Here is a 16,284-nt window from a genome sequence, read left to right as displayed (position 1 = left end):
GCGTGAGCTGCAGGGCTGTAGTGTCCGGCGGAGACGTAAATGTGACACACGCGTGAGCTGGAGGGCCGTGGTGTCCGGCGGAGACGTAAATGTGACACACGCGTGAGCTGGAGGGCCGTGGTGTCCGACGGAGACGTAAATGTGACACACGCGTGAGCTGGAGGACCGTGGTGTCCGACGGAGACGTAAATGTGACACACGCGTGAGCTGGAGGGCCGTGGTGTCCGACGGAGACGTAAATGTGACACACGCGTGAGCTGGAGGACCGTGGTGTCCGGCAGAAACGTAAATGTGACACACGCGTGAGCTGGAGGGCCGTGGTGTCCGGCAGAGACGTAAATGTGACACACGCGTGAGCTGGAGGGCCGTGGTGTCCGGCGGAGACGTAAATGTGACACACGCGTGAGCTGGAGGGCCGTGGTGTCCGGCGGAGACGTAAATATGACACACGCGTGAGCTGGAGGGCCGTGGTGTCCGGCGGAGACGTAAATGTGACACACGCGTGAGCTGCAGGGCCGTGGTGTCCGGCGGAGACGTAAATGTGACACACGCGTGAGCTGGAGGGCTGTGGTGTCCGGCAGAGACGTAAATCTGACACACGCGTGAGCTGGAGGGCCGTGGTGTCCGGCAGAGACGTAAATCTGACACACGCGTGAGCTGCAGGGTCGTGGCGTCCGGCGGAGACGTAAATGTGACACACGCGTGAGCTGGAGGGTCGTGGCGTCCGACGGAGACGTAAATGTGACACACGCGTGAGCTGGAAGGTCGTGGTGTCCGACGGAGACGTAAATGTGACACACGCGTGAGCTGGAGGGTCGTGGTGTCCGACGGAGATGTAAATGTGACACACGCGTGAGCTGGAGGGCCGTGGTGTCCGGCGGAGACGTAAATGTGACACACGCGTGAGCTGGAGGGCCGTGGTGTCCGGCGGAGACGTAAATGTGACACACGCGTGAGCTGGAGGGTCGTGGTGTCCAGAGAGGGCGTAAATGTGACACACGCATGAGCTGGAGGGTCATGGTGTCCAGAGAGGGCGTAAATGTGACACACGTGTGTTGTTTATTTCAGGCAAGCAATTCACGTCAAGGAAGAGCCGCTAAGCATGGATGACGAGGACTGTCCGTTGTCCCTAGTAACAACCGCCAATCACAGTCCGGATTTGGATGATGACAGAGACCTGGAGGAAGGAAACTTTTCGGAGGACTTGGTATAAAAAAACGACCCCCCAGACTAAGGCCAAGACTACGGCCAGCGACTCCCCCAACCCCTGACTACAATCATTTACGGCCAATTTTCATGTGGATTGTTTATTCAGCATGCAGCACGGATACAGTCTAAAGAAATCACTATCAGTGCTCTTTGGGATGCAGAGAATGGCAGGCATTAAATGCTCGTCCCTTTTGTTTGTTTGTTTAACCCAACAAATACTTCATGAACTCACCTTGTGAAGTCGGCCATCGGACACAAGGGAAAAAAAAGAGTCCGTTTTTGGAAAACATGGAAACCAGTTCTGCAGAATGTTAGTTGCCTCCCTCACTGCCAAAAATTAGTTCTGGTTAAATCCAGTGGGAATTTCCAGCCTGCAGAAATTACCACACATTAATGGAATCCAGTTACCAGTCACTGCAAACTGTTGGCAATCTATCAGTTGCACAGGAGTAGTATCAAAAATTAGTGACACTGCCTATATGTTAACATTATAAAACCAGATGTTTTTTTTAATACTAGGAACTTCACGGAATTATAATTGTGGCACAGCGAAACTGTAAATGACATTTGGTACCCAAACATAACCATGGTGAAGAGTAAGTTTACTTTCCTTTTTTAGCGCTGATATGTGTTTGATATGAAACTGAAACGAAAGCGCTAGATGCAGTTCTGCATGCTCTGCAGCTGTCTTCATTACCTCTTCTTGCTCTGAAGCTTTGTCTACCTGAAAACAAAGGCAACAGCTAGAAACCAAACGCCGCCAGTGTCCAGGCGCTCAGTCAGGAGCCGCCACACTCTTCTGTAGCTTTAATTAGCACAAAGGAAGCTTTCCATCCACTGTTTTAAAAACCCCTGGGATCGTTTTGTTTAGTTCTGAGGAAAGTCAACAGAGACGAATGTTTGATTTGATGACTAGTTGTCTACCTACGAAAAGTCTAGAAGGGGTTCTGACTCCATCTTAACACCAGGGGAGGGAGTGGGTGGATATCAGCAGGGAGCAGCCATTTGTGGATCAGGAGGTGCACCAACCAAAATGACCTTTGACCTCTGTATATCATAGGAAGTGCAGTTTTTTAAGTAATCATTGTTATAATCCTCTCTCTGGTTGCTGTCTAATTTGCATTTCTCACAATGCCCCTTTCCAGTGAACATTCGCCCTAGCGTTAGCATAACTGCTCTGCATCTTTGTTTTTCCACATGGTTTGCTTACAGCTGCATAGAATGAATCTGAAAACACAGTAACCAAACATAAAGGTCTAGTAAAGCCAAATGAACAATAATAATAATAATAATTTATTAATCAATATGTAATAACTTATCTGGCTTGGCTGTCAAGTGAGGACAAAAGATTCACAGCCATTGAGAACATTACATTCGTGATGAAATTATCTTTTTTATGGGTGACATTTGCTATATAATATGTAATTCATTTTGTGAGTATTCATCCATAGCTGTGTAGATATAGCTAGTAAAATGGCTACAGACAGATTAATACTTCTTAACTTTATCTTGTGATTTTTTAATAAGTTAAAATGTATGGAAATAAGGCAGACTTCTGCATGGATTTATTCCGTTTTGCCAGTGTTATCTATAAAAGGGAATGTGGTTGTTTTAATTGTCATTTCTGTTTTTAGTCAAACCAAAGCTACACAAAGTTCTGCCTTTTCTCTTGCAGCATTGTAAAACTAAAAATACCCTCCCCTCACCAAGACTTGAACACCGTCCAATATCTTGGGCACTTGGACTCCCGTGTTTTTGCTAAGATCATTAATAGATGAAAAGAAAATGAACTTTCTGTTAAGCAAAAGAAAAAGAATAGTAAGTAGTATTTGACAGCACTAATTGTACATATGATAGCCGCTATTATTGTGCTACGTCTATGAAAATGCTTTCCTTTGCCGCCTGAACCAAGGCAGCTCATAACCTGATCGTGTTTATTAATTTGCCGACATTTTCAGACTGAGCATCGCTGCTACAGGAGAGCATGCACGTACACACACATATACACGTACACACACATACACACGTACACACACACACACAAGCACATGCACCTGCACCGGGACCTGCCTCAAAGAAGCTTGGCTCACAGATGAATTCTAAGGGTTCGAGTCCCGCAGGTAGGATGGAAAGACACAACCTTCTGGCAGGACCAAAGCGAGGGCCTGGTTTCTCTCAGAAAGGCCTTCCCAGCGCTCCCTCAGCCAGGCTCTGCCCAGAAAATTCACAATCATTGCATCCACCGGCATGGGACACACTGGAGCTGCAGGGGCCGGTGTGAAAATTACATCCTCGGTGTCGGAAACAGTTTCAGATCTGCCTGCGCAATCAGCCGCTTATTTGAGAATCATCAAAACACAGATATAATGCAGGGGATCCATGCTATCACTGGCATGTTGGAAATATGTTGGTAGTCTAATAATGAAATGGGTTAATAAGAGGACAGAAGGCAGCCAAGCTCGGCTAGACTCTCACACCTTAGTGCTGACTATTTTACAGGGGGGTGAAATGCCACAATAGCGATAACCTCTAAGTTTTCCATGGATTTTATATTTAAATAAAAAAAGATTTACTGGAGAAAATGCACAAAAAACTGATAATGGTTTAAAATAGCTGTTTGCACACACACATACCACAACAAGAACCTCCTAAACTGCGATCTGGATTTCTGTGAAGATTTTGGTTTGTCTGGGTTTATTTAAAAAATGTTCCATCTGTACTTGAATAATTTGTGCATCCTATAAAATGTCCATGGACCGTAGCCCCCCCCACAGAATAAAAAGACCCAGCCCTTCTTTTCATGAGAAGATGTAGCTTTTCTGCATTACAGTCACATTTTCCCTGCTCCTCTGTCACTGCCAGCAGAGGACAGCCTTCCTGTTCTTTTCTGCATCTGCTTTGCGTAGCTGTTGTAGGGCTTTAAACAAATATGTGTATCTATTGCTCGTACCTCTATGTGTATCTTATGATGCAGTATGTCTGGAAATAAATGAGTCATTGTATTCTACTGTCATTCAACTGTGGCTGACAGCTTCAGCCCCTTGTACACATTTGATTGGAACTCTAGCAAAAATATCCATTTATGTATTTTGTGATTTTATATATATATATATATATATATATATATATATATATATATATATATATATATATATATTTCATTTAGGTAAACTAATTTTTGATACTTTTCATTACTGTGTACTGTGTCCATACCATGAATTCTCTGACATGTAGAAGTCATGGTTGAGAATTGTAACAACTGTTATTTGTTCTGTATTCATGGCTTTTCACTGCTGAATTAAATAAAGGACCAAAAAGCAGGATGTAAGAAGCAGCAGCTGTCTGCTTCCTCCATCACAGTTCTGCCCACAAAGCCGCAGACTTGGCATCGATCCGCCATTGGTCAGCACCGGCTGGGTGCAGCCCCATACATACTGCTGCCCTCTGCCTGAGCTGCTGGCATCCCAGAGTCCTTCTCAGACAGTGAGCCCTGGATTCTCTCACCTGCTCCTATAGCACTCGACCTTTGATGGAAAGTATTTTTGTGCCGAGTTACATTACATCATTCTGGTTTTTGGCAGATTCACACAAAGCAACATCTAGTATACAGCATAGAATTTTGACTGATTTATACAGTTGGAAGTCACTGAAATTCTATATACATGCATAAATTGAGACCCTTACCTACCTATTAAGAGGAGAGGTAAGGAGCGTGCACTGATACAGTGTGTAAGGAGCGTGCACAGATACAGTGTGTAAGGAGCGTGCACTGATACAGTGTGTAAGGAGCGTGCACTGATACAGTGTGTAAGGAGCGTGCACTGATACAGTGCGTAAGGAGCGTGCACAGATACAGTGCATAAGGAGCGTGCACAGATACAGTGCATAAGGAGCGTGCACTGATTACTGTGTGTTGCCCCACCCACTACATGACACCAAGATTTCCTCATATAACCAAGAGAGGCATATGGGCATTATAAACAAATATTATCTTGTCAGTTCATGTGGTTTTCTGAGGATCCCCCAGAAACAAGCCACTTATTTGCAGCTTGAATAGGGTCTTTTCCTTTTGGGAGTCCCCTTCAAAATTAAGTTTAATTGATATTCAAGTATCGCAATATTATGGTTTTATGAACGATTTTATTATCACACAAAAACTTTCTGCTGTCATTATGTTAAAGTCAAAATGAGTATTTTATTGCCTGAAATGGGTGTTTTGTTCAAAATTACCCTGCAGCTGGACTGTAAAATGAGTCACTGGAGAGTATGTGGCAGAGTAATGCTAATCGAATCCATTATTATCATGCATATATTGAAAGCATTAACACTGTAGCAGGTATGGTTGATAGCATTAACACTGTAGCGGGTATGGCTGATAGCAGTAACACTGTAGCGGGTATGGCTGATAGCATTAGCACTGTAGCGGGTATGGCTGATAGCAGTAACACTGTAGTGGGTATGGCTGATAGCATTAGCACTGTAGCGGGTATGGCTGATAGCAGTAACACTGTAGCGGGTATGGCTGATAGCATTAGCACTGTAGCGGGTATGGCTGATAGCAGTAACACTGTAGCGGGTATGGCTGATAGCAGTAACACTGTAGCGGGTATGGCTGATAGCATTAACACTGTAGCGGGTATGGCTGATAGCAGTAACACTGTAGCGGGTATGGCTGATAGCAGTAACACTGTAGCGGGTATGGCTGATAGCAGTAACACTGTAGCGGGTATCGCTGATAGCAGTAACACTGTAGCGGGTATGGCTGATAGCAGTAACACTGTAGCGGGTATGGCTGATAGCAGTAACACTGTAGCGGGTATCGCTGATAGCAGTAACACTGTAGCGGGTATGGCTGATAGCAGTAACACTGTAGCGGGTATGGCTGATAGCAGTAACACTGTAGCGGGTATGGCTGATAGCATTAACACTGTAGCGGGTATGGCTGATAGCATTGTATCTTTCTTACAGTTTATTTGCCTAACCTGGTCATTTTGTGTTTCTTTCTTATGTGTACATTCCACATAACAGCCTAGTTCTTCCTATGTAGTTTTTATATGTTGTACCACGTTTGATGCCAATTTTACCTCCGGAACCATCCCAGAGGCCCAGAGACACCTTCCTGTTTATTGTAACGATTCTGCCCATTTTACCTCCGGAACCAGCCCAGAGGCCCAGAGACACCTTCCTGTTTATTGTAACGATTCTGCCCATTTTACCTCCGGAACCAGCCCAGAGGCCCAGAGACACCTTCCTGCTAGCTGTAACGATTCTGCCCATTTTACCTCCGGAACCGGCCCAGAGGCCCAGAGACACTTTCCTGTTAGCCGTAACGATTCTGCCCATTTTACCTCCGGAACCGGCCCAGAGGCCCAGAGACACCTTCCTGCTAGCCGTAACGATTCTGCCCATTTTACCTCCGGAACCAGCCCAGAGGCCCAGAGACACCTTCCTGTTAGTCGTAACAATTCTGCCCATTTTACCTCCGGAACCAGCCCAGAGGCCCAGAGACACCTTCCTGTTTATTGTAACGATTCTGCCCATTTTACCTCCGGAACCAGCCCAGAGGCCCAGAGACACTTTCCTGTTAGCCGTAACGATTCTGCCCATTTTACCTCCGGAACCAGCCCAGAGGCCCAGAGACACCTTCCTGCTAGCCGTAACGATTCTGCCCATTTTACCTCCGGAACCAGCCCAGAGGCCCAGAGACACCTTCCTGTTTATTGTAACGATTCTGCCCATTTTACCTCCGGAACCGGCCCAGAGACACCTTCCTGTTAGCTGTAAGGAGTCTGCCCATTCTCCTCTAACCTCTCATTAACAAGCTGTTTTCAGGGACAGCACTGCCCCTGGCTGGATGTTTTCTGTTTATCCCACCATCCTTTGTAAGCTCTAGGCACCGTGAAAATCACAGAAGGGCGGCTGCTTCTGACATGCCGGAACCACCAAGTCTGGCTCCCATTTTCACACCACATTTAAAGTCACTTGTATCAGGTGTTATAATGTTTTGTGTATCAGGGAGCCTCCTGACCCCTTCTGAATGCCGTATACTGTATTTAATCATTTTTAGGCATTTGATTCTCTGCTTGCCTGCTTGAGTTAATGAGCAGGTGTGTGCAGCAAAGTACCAACTGAATGCACACGTATGCGATTTAAGTAGTGATCGGATTTGGTCATTTCCCCCAACGAAATACTTCAGACTCTCCTCTTACATGACAATAAAGTATTATAAATATTTTGATAAATTCTACAAAATATTAATATCAATTCATGAAAATAAAGCAAATCTTGTTACCTTATATTTTTATAAAAGCTGCAGTAACGTACAGACAGCCTCATCTAAAACCTCTGAAATAGTTTTGTTCCTATTTTTTTTCTTTGACTACTTTCATGCTACTGAAAATAATGACAAGGTAACTACATCATTTAGTATTGAAATTTGTAAGTAATGCAACTGACAGTGGGCATCACAAATGTGCAAAATGCATGGCAGTGTTTTTAAACCAAGTCTATAAGTTGTGCTTTACCTCCTAGCTGCAAAATCACATCCCGCTCATATGCAGTCCTTCCAAAGACCTCCTCCATCAAACTCCATCAATTTTATGCGAATCAGATCAAGATCTAATTGCCAGTTCATATGAATTTATTAAAAAGAGGTTTCAATTACGTACCACCACTGAATTCTGATGCACCAAATTAAATTAGGACCCTTGATTGTATCTGTCTTAAACCCAGACATAGGCCTACTTAAAAAAAACTTCAGAAAAGGAAGTTCCTGTTCAGTTAGCCCTTAAAAAATCCTACATTAGTGTGAAATAGCAGGTTAAATCACTTACTGAAGATTTTTAATGACATTTCACTGTTCCTCGTATAATTACCCTTCATCTAAGATATCCTGTAATGATGTTGGACAGTCGAGTTTGGGCTCACTGGCTTTTCTTCATTAGCATGTCGTTCCCATTTCACATCATGGGGTTTAATTGTATTGCTGAATATGCACAGCACTGCACTGAGCTCTAATCAAAGTGGATTCACGTGTATTATTCATACCCAAAAATCCGTCCACTTGCTATTTTTTATAAATAAAAGAATACGGAAAATACATCCAGAATACATAAATCAGCTGTCATTTACTTGCATATTCCTGGCCTGTCTTCCAGACACGCCAGCGACCCCATCCCTATTCCACAAGATTATTTTCATCAAGATTAAAACGCAACGACATTAAATATACATACTAATTCCTGCATGAAGTAATCAGATTACAAAGCAGGTGACAGGGCGCACCGAAATTCGAATGATTGCCCTTAACGAGGAGGGAGAGGCGCACGCATTAAGCGGAGAGAGACGGGCCACGGTCTTAAAGCGCGGAGAGCCTGATGTGGGGAGATATTTGCTACGGGGAAAGATGCGGATTATGCTATATTTTAGTGACCGAAAACAGAGTACACAGGGCTAGTTCTATAGCCTATAAAACGGGCAGAAGTCGAAAACGACGGGATTGGCATTATTTATCTCTTTAGCATATAGTTATTTCTGCTTTATGTATTAAATTAACATATTACTATTATGTGCTGAACTGTTGACTTTCTTGCTAAGGTTTTCGGGGGAGAGGGCCCGTCTAGGGACTTCACCCGAACGTATTTTGGTCATAATTTCAGTTCCTATTACTGAAGGATTATTATAACAACTTTCCTAAGTTAAAGAAAAATGAGTTACACAAAACTCAACTTTTCGACTTTGATGTCAAAATAAATATACCCGTTTTTATTACTTTTGGGCTGTTTATACGATCAAACAGATTGCCTACTGCGCCAATTAATTAATGTTCTGAAGTCGGTGCAAATTCAACAGCTTTTGCGAAAAGAGCACTAAACCTAAAGCCACGTATTAAATATAAAAAGCCAGCCTCCAACAAAACAAATTAGGCAGTTTGTGGGGACAAAGGAGGGGGGACGCACTTGCCTGCAGACCGCACGTGAACATTCCAATATGTTAGATTGGGAAATAAGCATATATTGCAGGTAGTGTTCTACGCCGGGCACCATTAAATGCAGCCTCCACATGAAAGAGAATATATGTGAGAAATGAGAGAAAAAAGTCAGACGACTAGGCCTATATGCACCGACTATAAGGCACTCAGTGCTCCTGAAAGAGGTGTTGATTGCCCGCTCCCAGTACCTGCGTATGAGAAACGCGCATGGCCATATTCACATTAACGTTTCCTTTTCTTTTCCTTTGATCTGTGATTTGCATTTTGCCGCCCACGGGCAACTCTCCTTGCAAATCATTTGGATAGGATTTTTTCCCCCCAACATGCTCTCCTCTTACCTGAGGCTAATACACTCCCTCCGCCTTATCCCTCTCGTACCCTGCACTTATACTCGTACCTAAAATCCTGGAAGCTGCACTGTCTCAGTACTGCTTGTTTTGGCAGCGTCTGACCTCTAGGGGATGATGGTGGATAAAAAGAAAAACTTAGGCAGGACGAAGAACAATGAAGTTACTTGAATTAGGACACGAACGGATTTCAGAGCTTGGGCTGTAAGACGTTTAGCTTGTACTCTGTAGACGTTTCGGGCCACGGCACAGTGACAGAATTCGTATAGGGCTACGGAAAGCCTCACACAAAAATGTCAACCCCATGAAAAGAGAGAAATATAATGTGTTTCTCCTTCTCATTGTCAGCTCCGCGTCACTTTGCTTTTTAGTGTTTCTTTAAACGATGACATGGCTGCGCAGGGTTTTCCCTCAGAATAGGCCCCCTTTGTCTCACTGACAAACGCACCAACCGGACGGTGAAATCGCAGTGTTTATCGACTGACGATCGCTATAGTTTGATGTAAGAGTTAAGCGAGCGCAAAACATCGTGTGTGCGGGATCACAGTCACAACATACAATGCAATACTGCGCATTAATGCTGCGGCTATGAACTAAGCGATCTGTTCAGGATGAATCAAATCATTTTTTTTCTTTTGCGCTATATTCAAAGGCATGGAAATTTCAAAGCCTGTAAGGGTGCCTCCGTCATTGACAATGATTTTCAAGTACTGGAGAGACTGGTGAGCGGTGTGTCTCATTTCCACACTGGTATTTTATCCACGATTTGCTGCCACTGCTCAGAAAAATCTGCTTTGCCATTTGTGCAGGTTTTATTACGAATTTATTGCATGTATGAATTAACCAATAATAATTATTGCTATTCTTAGTTTTTTCTTGTTCTTGAAATTACAGTATAAAATGTCTTAGAAATGTATTTTGCCGCTCTTTATGGCGGGTTTCTCATATTAGAAATGTCGATCTTATTATAAGACGACAGACACTTAAGATCATTGTATAATTGTACACAATGGAAGATGCTTTGGATAAAGTTATTTGCAAAGAAGCCAAATCACACTTGTGTTCTGTTTAATGTTTATAAGTATGGAGATACGTTTTTTGTATTATTCGATTTATGTATTTACCCACTGGCACAACCTTTCATAAAAACCCACAACATTTGAATTTTAACAATTAACGTGCCCCTCATCTCGAACCTTCGGTGAGTGAGTGCACCGTCTGTGAAGTAGTGTCTTTCCCCGCGAAGGATCGAGGCTCTCACACTTAAGAACGCGTTGGCAGGGCTCCTGGTTCGAGACAGCGAGCACCTTTCAGCGCCCAAGCCAGCCATGACCCCCGCGTCATTATCGCGTCTTCGGCGGTACTCGGCGACAATCGCCGGCTGTCTCCGCCTTCACGCCGGCTCCCTACCCTAACCTTCATTGTGGCGTCCGTTATAGAGGTGTCAGAGCAGGACCACGCACCCCTGGAGGTGGCGTCGTCTGTGGATTGCAAACACCAGTGGCAGGTCTAGGCCATTTCAACTTGGGGGGGCAGACTGGAGCCGGTTGTTCTGTTGGGGGGGCGCAGATGCATTTGACCTTAATGTCATCCAAGTATTACTTACACTAGATTGCCAGCATTAATTAAGAAGCAAAGACAATTTTGAAAACCCATGTTATTTATGCAATGCAGTCACATTCTACAGTTTTTACAAACATGTAATCCAGTCTGATTTCTTGTTTAGACTGCCTTGCTTCCACAAGCTTAATTATTTTATTTCCATCGTTAACTTTTCACCAACTAAAGCAACTCGACCACCCGGCGCATGCGCCTAAAGATTACGTCAAGAGATTGTGCTTAAGTTTGTATTTCGCCTGTTCCCAGCGCACAAAATTTTAGGCGACATATGTACATAATAATAATACATTTATTTAAGAGCCAAGTAGCATGCGTATTTGTGGGGGCATGCATGTTATCACGGGGGCACTGCCCCCCTAGAACTGCCCCAGCCAAACACATCCGCATCCTTTCCATCCATGCGGAAGTTGTTAAGACGTCCTCCTGGCACTGCACCTTGTAAAGTTCACCCGGATTGTGGAGACGGTGGATATTGGGACACCCCCACAGCCCCCTTAAATACCATCTGCTTTCCCTCTCTTGGATCCTCACCAAAAATGAACAGCTGTGTGTCAAGAAGCATTAAGAACATGGAAACATTTCTGTTTACAACATCGTCGAGCGTGTCAATTAAATTCGCTAAATTATTCAAATGCAGATCCTCCTTGCTGGGAGAATCCCGCTTAATATTTACTTTAAATTAGTACTGGAGCGCCCTTTGCGGAAAAAAAACCAAATCATTAAAGATGTATCACTTGAAATCTGTTTAGATTATTCTCTTGTTAATTGGGTAACAGCATTTCAATTTCAGCAGAGGAGATGGGTCGCGGTGAGACTTGCAGGAAGTACGCTCCCGTCAGCTGTCCTCCTGTTAAATCAAAGTGATGTGATCTGGACGTCACGATCGGTAGAAGAGCGGCGATTCCGGCCAGCTGAAGGTGGAAAACAGGAGCGCGCGCAGCACGGCTGCGGGGACGTGAGCCAGGCTGGCTGGCTTGCGGTGGGAAGCTCAGACACGGGTAACCCCCATCCATCGCACTCTTATCCTTTGAAGAGCGCTCGCAGATGTGAGGCACCCGCGGAGAACATTTCACTCTTTCCACTACCTCCCCGGGCGATTAGCCATGGCAGTATTCAAGACAGCCAGGGTCAAAGAGTGACAGCTACAGATGTATTTCCAAATATCTCCGAACTTGTGGCCTTTTTATGAATGTTGATTTTATTTTAAAAACCTAAATCACAGCACTAAAAAGCATGACACCTAATGTAATTGCTGGGTCCATAAAGAAGTAGCTTGAAATTCCAAGAGGGGCAGTATTTTACTACATTTACTACTAGATTTTACAAAAATCTTTCTCACTTAGTCTGCGTCACACAATCTCTGTGTCTAGTCTGGTCAAACTGCTCCTTCCAGTGAAAGGCTGCTTTTCGATTAATATCTGGGAGACCCTCCCCCACGACAAAGAAAGCAAACATCTTCTTCAAAAACCCAACTTCATGCAAGTCTAGACCTGCACACAACACAATGGCCTCCTTGCTAAAACACAGTTGGCCAGAATGTTTTGAAGAGCTGGTGATGGCAACAGCAGTTAATATATTCATGACATTTTTATCTATGTAAATATATTTATATGGCAGTAACCCACTGGGAGTGGCCCCTGCCTCATAATGATATGCAAATGGAATGTAATACCTAATGTTTTGCTCTGTCTCGAGTGCGGCTCCCAGATTGGCAATGCCAGGGGTAAGAGGCGTGGTGGGGAGTGGCAAGGGAGATGACATCTTTAATTCATAGTGCCCCCGGTGCAGGAATCTCAGGGGCACAAACAGGTGGGGAGGAGTCCCACACAGTGAGGCACTGTTATCAGATGCTTAGCTGACGATGCAGTACCAGTGAATTGCATGGGATTTGCGTGAATGGGGTGTCCTGTGCACTTGGAGCGGTTTCTTTTGATTTTGGAGTCAGTTAAGCAATTAAATGAATGTAAACAGTCTAGCTTTTTATGTGGAGAAACTGTGCAAAGCCATCGCCTGCTCCGAAGATCATAAGTTATTCTTATCAAAACAAGCCCGCTTGGTAAACTCTGTCAGGTCTAGTGTGTGTGGGAGGAGTTACGCATGTGGTCTGCAGGTATTCCGCAGCGTGTGGAGTTATGCACTTGGTCTGCATGTACTCCGCAGCGTCTGGAGCTACTCTCATGGTCTGCAGGTACTCCGCAGCGTGTGGAGTTACGCACGTGGTCTGCAGGTACTCCAGGGCATCTGGAGTTACGCATGTGGTCTGCAGGTACTCCACAGCGTCCGGAGCTACTCTCACGGTCTGCAGGTACTCCGCAGCGTGTGGAGTTACGCACATGGTCTGCAGGTACTCCAGGGCATCTGGAGTTACGCATGTGGTCTGCAGGTACTCCACAGCGTCCGGAGCTACTCTTGTGGTCTGCAGGTACTCCGCAGCATGTGGAGTTACGCACGTGGTCTGCAGGTACTCCAGGGCCCAGTTTTTCAAAAAATTTAATCTGGATAAAATGGGTCCGGATTTGGAAATCCCATGTTTTGCTATCCAGGATTAACTGATCTATCTTACTTTTATGACAGTTTTTTAAAGGAATATTGGGTTGGATCACTGTGATCCAAGTATCAAATTTCAGGATTATTAAATCCTGTTTACCACAGCCTTAAATGGAACCAACAGTGTAGCCTACTGGCTTAGCAAAAAACAACAGGTAGGCAAAATACCAGTGGCCACAAATAGCCATTGTTTGTTTTAATTGTAAGAAACACTGCAAAAAAAATACATTTTTTTAGTTTGTTCTAATGTGAAATAAAAACAATACTGTCAAAAAGTCAAAAATCATTTACAGGACAGACACCAGCACTTTCCATCTTTGCCTTTAGGAGATGTATCTCCATCTGCACTTTTTTCTGCTGCAGTTGGGCAAGCAAGATTTGTTCTTTACCCAGTTCAGTTTGTATTTCTGCTCTCTCGGTTTCCCGCTTAAGAAGTAACTCATAGCTGTGACCATTCTTGTTTGTAGCTGAGGTACGTTTGCGTTTTCTAGGAACATCTTGGACTGTCTTCACTACATCCACTGGGGATCTATCTTCCTCCTCAGTCACTGTAGTTAAGTCTAGGACAAACATTTCCTCTGCAGGAGAATTTTGCTCACATTCTTCTGAAGTCCTAGTCTCTGTAATTGTGGCCTCTCCATCTGCTTCTATGCCTTCAATGCCATGCAGAGCCTCTGATTTTTCTTCTCCGATGATATCAAGTACCATATCAGTGAAATCACCCCTTTTGTATGGCTTGTTACCTGTTTGGGGGTTCTTGGCTTCAGTAAGGTCTTTTGTCGCCTTGGCCCTAAGGTTCTTCCATCGCAGCATGGTCCTCCTTTGGCCTGACCCCATGGAATTGACATGAATGGTTATGTCCTCCCAAATATTGTGTTTTACTTTTTTAGTCACTTCACTGCTGGAGGGTGTTCGAGCCAATTTTGCCTCAATAGTAGGAGGTTTCAGTTCTGCAAAAGGTGCCTTTGCAGAACTGAAACCTCCTACTATTGAGGCAAAATTGGCTCGAACACCATCCAGCAGTGCACAGGTTTCTGCCACAGTGAAATTAGGCCCTTTTGAGTCCATGGTTCCAACTCTTTGGTGTAGCAACACTGATCTTAAAAGCCTTGAGCATGATTGCTTTGGCTTGTACTCAGTTAGGCTTACACTAATCCGCTCATTGCTTGTTAATGGGTGACACCATTTAAAGACATCATGTCTTTGCACTCATTTCTCTTGCCTACAGATGCACCCACGTGGCGGGTATTGTTCATCGTTACCGTAGGAGAAGGTACCGTCAAAGGGTGGATGCTGAGCGTGCAAAACCACTCGAGCAATACACATCAGAAGAACTGTATGTACGTTTTCGTTTTGGGAGAGATGACATCAAGTACATTGCAGATCTTGTCAGGCCAACACTCCAACACCAAACCCAAAGGAGTCCTGCTTTATCCGTGGAGGAACAGTGCTTAATCGCTCTGCGCTTTTACACATGTGGGACTTTCTACCAAGTAATTGGTGACAACATGAGAGCAAGGAAAACAACCGTGAGTAATGTGGTGAAGGCTATGTCAGTATCACTGGGCAGTCTGATCAATCAATTTGTTTACTTTCCCAAGGATGACCAGACAGCTCAGACTAAGCACAAGTTTTTTCAAATGGGGAACATGCCCAGCATTATTGGTGCTATTGATTGTACTCATGTGCATATCCAAGCACCCTATGAAAGGTAATGGGAGTAGTTCAATCGAAAGGGGAGGCACAGCATTAACATCCAACTTGTGGGCAACGCCAACCTCATAATAACAAACTGTGTTCTGAAATGGCCAGGGTCTGTTTATGATGCATGTATTCTAAGAGAAAGTGCACTATACAGAGCACTACGATCCCTCCGACCAAATGGCATAATATTGGGAGACAGTGCGTATCCCCTCCTACCATGGCTAATGACCCCTTTTCAGTTGCAAACACACCTGAGGAGTCTCGTTTCAACTCTTCACATTGCAAAACAAGATGTGCCATTGAACGCTTAAATGGAGTCCTGAAGAGAAGGTTTGCATGTCTTAACTACTTGCGAGTGCAACCCAAGGTGGCATGCAACATAATCCTTGCATGCATTGTTTTGCATAACAATGCAACCAGGCATCATGTCCCTCTTGATGACAGTTTTGATGAACCTGAGCCTGATGTAGAACCAGAACAGCCACCAATGTTCTTACATGATGAAGGACACACTGGACATGCAATTAGAGATGCAATTGTGAGAAATTACTTTTGCTATTAAATGACTAAATGAGTATATCTGTTGTGCTCATTGTCATTAATATACTGTGGAATTATACAGCTATGAGCAACAGTGACATTTCTTTGACATCTGATAGCTTTGATATTATTCCGTTGTTGTTGTTTACCATATCTCAGTATCATTATATGTGACATGCTTCATATAGGCTTCAAATATTAAGGAATTTATATATCATCAGTAACCATTAAGTTTGTGATCATTCACTTAAAAAAAAAAAAAAAAAAAATATATATATATATATATATATATATATATATATATATATATATATATATATATATATA

General features: G+C 44.0%; 2 pseudogenes; both read left to right on the top strand.

Moving 5' to 3' along the window:
• LOC125731441 (forkhead box protein P2-like) overlaps positions 1-4,281 on the top strand; it is a 112,410-nt pseudogene extending 108,129 nt beyond the window's left edge.
• Positions 4,282-13,499: 9,218 nt separating this feature from the next.
• LOC125744990 (putative nuclease HARBI1) lies at positions 13,500-15,979 on the top strand (annotated as a pseudogene).
• Positions 15,980-16,284: the final 305 nt, after the last annotated feature.

This window comes from Brienomyrus brachyistius, chromosome 1, assembly GCF_023856365.1.
Source record: "Brienomyrus brachyistius isolate T26 chromosome 1, BBRACH_0.4, whole genome shotgun sequence".
In the NCBI taxonomy this organism is placed as follows: domain Eukaryota; kingdom Metazoa; phylum Chordata; class Actinopteri; order Osteoglossiformes; family Mormyridae; genus Brienomyrus; species Brienomyrus brachyistius.
Note: the sequence above shows the minus strand (reverse complement) of the source record. Positions and strands in the feature narration are given on the sequence as shown.